Source organism: Musca autumnalis, unplaced genomic scaffold (assembly GCF_047663935.1).
Source record: "Musca autumnalis isolate F117 unplaced genomic scaffold, ASM4766393v1 scaffold_1, whole genome shotgun sequence".
NCBI classification, from domain to species: Eukaryota; Metazoa; Arthropoda; class Insecta; order Diptera; family Muscidae; genus Musca; species Musca autumnalis.
Window position 1 is genome coordinate 189,570,086 of NW_027411644.1, and position 5,390 is coordinate 189,575,475.

The 5,390-nt window shown below is 36.3% G+C and overlaps 1 long non-coding RNA gene across 1 annotated transcript; it reads right to left on the reverse strand.

Annotated features, from left to right (window-relative positions):
- Positions 1 to 4,593: 4,593 nt before the first annotated feature.
- LOC141391004 (uncharacterized) lies at positions 4,594 to 5,119 on the reverse strand. The gene is made up of 2 exons (XR_012409541.1): positions 4,999 to 5,119; positions 4,594 to 4,930 (listed from the first exon to the last, which is right to left on the reverse strand). It is a non-coding gene; the product is annotated as an uncharacterized lncRNA (long non-coding RNA).
- Positions 5,120 to 5,390: the final 271 nt, after the last annotated feature.

Consider the following 5,390-nt stretch of genomic DNA (forward strand, 5'->3'; position numbering starts at 1 on the left):
GTAAATTAATAATAAATGTGTCCCCGTACTCCATAATTTGCAATAATTATTACAAATTTTTACTAAAATTTAGTTTTTACTTTTTTATTGTTGCAAGAAATTTTGATTCTTCAGATTTTAACGAAATTGTTGCAAAATATCTAACATTACATATGTTTAATTGTTAAACGAAACAAAGATAATTTGTATTGATAGGGGTTGGTGTAAGTCAAATTAAAAAAAGTAAGAACGTCGTTAAGTTCGTCTGGGCCGAAATCGTGATACCCTCCTACGAATACCCTACCACGAGTTGTATTGAAGTTTCCTTAAGTTCATGAAGAAGCTAAATAACAAATTTCAGCAATTTCGGTAAAAAATACCGAAATTCGGGAGTTACCGCTCTATGGGGCCTACATGAAGGCGTGGACATATACAGACAAAATTCTGGGGGAAAGTTTAATACCCCAAATGAAGACTAAATACCAAATGTCAGCCATTTCGGTAGATTTTTGCGGCCACAACCTTCAAAATACTGGAAATTGGGAGGTACCGTTCTATGGGGACTATATGAAGGCGTGGTCCTATACGGACAAAATGCTTTTTTATCCCCAACGTAGACTATGTACCGAATTTCAGCTATTTCGAAGAGATAATGAAGCTAAAACCTTCAAAATACAGAAAATGTGGTGTACCGTACTATGGGGGCTATATGAAGCAGTATCCATATACAGACAAATATATGGAAAAAAGTTTTGTTCCCCAAATGAAGACTAAACACCAATTTTCAGCCATTTCGGTGGAATATTGAGGCCACAACCTTTAAAATGCCGAAAATTGGGAGGTACCGTTCTGTGGAGGCTACACAAATGCGTGGGCCTATAACGACAAATTTAGGGGGGGGAAGTTGAACATCACCAGCGAAGACCAAAAACCAAATTTTAGCCATTTCGGTGGATTATTGAGGTCAAAATCTTTAAAATACCGAAAATCGGGAGGTACCGTTCTATGGGACCTGTATGAAGGCATTGACCTACATATATCGGCAAAGTTAGAGGGGATAGTTGAATACCCTCAACAAAGACTAAATACTAAATTTCACTTAAATGAATTATTGTGGCCACAACCTTCAAAATACCGAAATTTTTGAGGTACCGACCTATGGGGGCTATATGAAGGCGTGGACCTATACCAACAAATTTCAGATTGAAAGTTGTATGCCCCAAGTGAAGGCTAAATAACAAATTCTAGCCATTTTGGTGAATTATGGCCGCAACCTTCCAAATACCGAAAATCGGGAGGTGTCGTTCTGTGGGGGATATATAAAGGCGTGAACCTATACCGACAAATTTCTGGAGGAAAGTTTTGTACGCCCAACGAAGTGTAAATACCAAATTTCAGCCATTTCGGTGAGGTAATAGCTAAAAATTGCGAGCTGTATCTTGATTTCAACAGACGGACGGACGGACATGGTTATATCGACTTAGAATTTTTACCCGATCAGGAATATATGTACTTTATGGGGTCTCCGATGATTATTTTGATGCGTTACAAGCGGAATGAAAAATTTAATTATACCCTCCTTTGTGGAGGGTATAAAAACTAGACGTACATAGTTGTATAACAAAAAAATTTAAAAATGATTACTTTTCCTGTATTTTTTTAGTGGAATAAATTTTTGTTGAATGGAGCGTAACTAAAAATGTAATGTCTAGACCAATTTTTTACGAATTAATTTGGAACTTATAGATTAGATGCAACTAGCCGCAACTCTTGCTGACAAATGGTCTGAAAAATAACTTAAATCCTCAAAATCCCCAAAATCTGGCGGTACAGTTATATGGGGACTATATCAAAACGTAGAATATGATCACACTTTTTGGCTGATAAGATGTATGTCCACATAGAACCTCCAATGTCAAAATTCAGCTTATTTGGTCTGAAAATGTGTATATGAGGGGAAATGCTAAAACGTATACTTATGTCCACAATATTTGGTGGAGAAAGAACACCAAATTACACCTAATTTGGGAGCTACACCAATATATTATCCGATGTTGTTCACATTTGTTCCATTATTTCCCACAAACACATACTGAGTTTGTCAACATATCTCAGTTCGGTGCTGCTAGACCAGTGATTTCGACAACTGTATGTCGTAAGCATCTCCAAACATGGACCAATATTTACAATTTTCCGTATAGGACTGACAACACGCAGTACCAAATTACAGCAATATCGCAATCGTGTTCTTTCGTACCGGATTGACCCGAAACCATAGTCTTTTTGTTCGATAATGGCACTGAAATCTCAAAAAATACCGAAAATCAGGAGGTACTATTCTATGTGGGCTATATGAAGATTTCTGGTGGAAAGTTTTTACCTCCAACGAAGAAACCCTTCAAAATACAGAAAATCGGAAGGTACAGATATTAGAACGGGGATCAGTATAGCCCATTTTCACCACAAAACATCCTAGAAGTTATAGAACTTCTATACCAAATTATAAAGCTCTATTCTAAATATTGCAGGCTTTATATTGATTTCAACAGACAGACGGAATGACGAGGCTATATCGACTTAGAATTTTATCCGGATCAAGAATATAGCTAATGCCAAAATTATAGCTAATTCGGTCTGAAAATTGAGCTAAAAAAACTTTCGGGCGTTCCGCTATATGGGAGCTATTCTAAAAAGTGGGCCTATGTTAATTGTAATGGAGAAGTTTCTTTACCACTAGCAAATTCTGTCAGAATATGTAGCGAAAACTTCAAAATACTTGTACATAGGTATTACATAGATGCAATACAAATCGTAGGCCTATATAGCAAATTTTCGAACTTGACCTGCCTGCAAACAAAAGAGGCATCTGCGCAAACTTTTAATCTTCTATAGAATCGAAGACCCATTAAAAAGACTTCTATAGAATATAAGGCACCATAAGATGTCTTCTGTAGAATAGAGGACGCCTTAAGTGGTCTTCTATAGAATAGAAATCACCTTAAGAAGTCTTCTATAGAATAGAAGACGCCTTAAGAGGTCTTCCATAGAATATAAGACGCCTTAAGAGGTCTTTTATAGAATAGTAGACGCCTGAAGAGGTCTTCTATATACGCCTAAAGGGGTCTTTTACAGAATAGAAGATGCCTTAAGAGGTCTTCTACAGAATAGAAGATGCCATAAGAGGTCTTTTATGGAATAGAAGACTTATTAAGAGGTCTTCAATACAATAGAAGACGTCTTAGGAGGTCTTCTATACAATAGAAGACGCCCTAAGAAGCCTTCTATATAATAGAAGACGCCTTAAGAGGTCTTCTATAGAATAGAAGACGCCTTAAGGGGTCTTTTACAGAATAGAAGATGCCTTAAAAGGTCTTCTATAGAATAAAAGACACCTAAAGAGGTCTTTCACAGAATAGAAGAGATCTTCAATATAATAGAAGACGTCTTAGGAGGTCTTCTATAGAATAGAAGACGCCTTAAGAGGTCTTCCATACAATAGAAGACGTCTTGGGAGGTCTTCTATACAATAGAAGACGCCTTAAGAAGCCTTCTATAGAATAGAAGACGCCTTAAGAGGTCTTTTATAGAATAGAAGACATCTTAGGAGGTCTTCTATACAACAGAAAGGTCTTCTATAGAATAGAAAACGTCTTAAGAGGTCTTCAATACAATAGAAGACGTCTTAGGAGGTCTTCTATACAATAGAAGCCTTCTATAGAATAGAAGACGCCTTAAGAGGTCTTCTATAGAATAGAAGACGTCTTAAGAGGTCTTCTATAGAATAGAAGACGTCTTAAGAGGTCTTCTATAGAATAGAAGACGTCTTAAGAGGTCTTCTATAGAATAGAAGACGTCTTAAGAGGTCTTCAATACAATAGAAGACGTCTTAGGAGGTCTTCCATTCTTAGGATGTCTTCTATATAATAGAAGACGCCTTAAGAGGTCTTCCATACAATAGAAGGCGCCTTAAGAGGTCTTCTGTACAATAGAAGACGCCTTAAAAGGTCTTCTGTGCAATAGAAGACGCCTTAAGAGGTCTTCTGTGCAATAGAAGACGCCTTAAGAGATCTTCTATACAATAGAAGACGCATTAAGAAGTTTTCTATACAATAGAAGACGCATTAAGAGGTCTTCCATACAATAGAAGGCGCCTTAAGAGGTCTTCTGTACAATAGAAGACGCCTTATGAGGTTTTCTATACAATAGAAGACGCATTTAGAGGTTTTCTATACAATAGAAGACGCATTAAGAGGTCTTCTATATAATAGAAGACGCATTAAGAGGTCTTCTATAGAATAGAGGATCACTTAAGAGGTCTTCTATAGAAGACGACTTAAGAGGTCTTCTATAGAAGGCGCCTTAAGAGGTCTTCTATAGAAGGCGCCTTAAGAGATCTTCTATAGAATAGAAGGCGCCATAAGAGTTCTTCTATACAATAGAAAACGCCTTAAGAAGTCTTCTACAGAATAGAAAACGCCTTAAGAGGTCTTCTATAGAATAGAAGACGCCTAAAGAGGTCTTCTATAGAATAGACAGACTAAAAGACGTTTAATTGGCATCTTCTACAGATGCCAATCGACATAAGATTCTAATAATAAAGATCACAACACCAAATAGTTATATAAATTTATTTGAAGGGTCTGAGATGCTTCATACTTATGCCCATCGCCCGAATTCAAGTCCACCTCTTGGATCGGCTGAAATTATTGCCATAAAAAGTCCTTGGGGCCCAGGTCACATCAATACTTCCGGAAATATGGGTTTTGATCGTCAACAGCTCTCCAAAATATGTTTAGAATGAATGGCTAAGTCTCGTTTTCGGCAACCCTCGGATAGGTCAGCAAGATTTACCATAGGCATCTCAACAACAAGTCCATACTTCACTAGATATTAGAGCGTATTTCCTTAAGAGTTTCCTTTGTGATGTAATCCGTTGTATTGGTTTTCTTCGCTTTAAGAAAATAATGAAATAAGAATTATGTTAGATATATGCCAGTGCCAACCAATCATACACTTTACCTGTAGAAGATATGGATTCCCTTCAAAAATGCCTCAAAACAATTAATTGTAATCAAAAGAAATAAACTTATGCGCTTTTGTTTTGACACTTGAGAGAAATTCAGAGCCATTTACATTTGTTTATTTACGTCGTCACAAAAATGACACAATAAACAAGGTAGTTGCATCGGCAAATTGCAACAAAAATGTGCAAAAATTTTAAACAATTGGTCTGTTCCAGTACTGCAAGAATCTACTAATTTTTACTATTATTTTCGATAACATAAAGGAAAAAGTGTTATCGTAGTAAAAAATAGTAGCTTCTTGCAGGTTCTGGAACAGAGCAAATATGAAAAAATGATTTGGCTTTTCAATACAAAGTTCATCCTAATAAAACAATTATTATTAGTTAT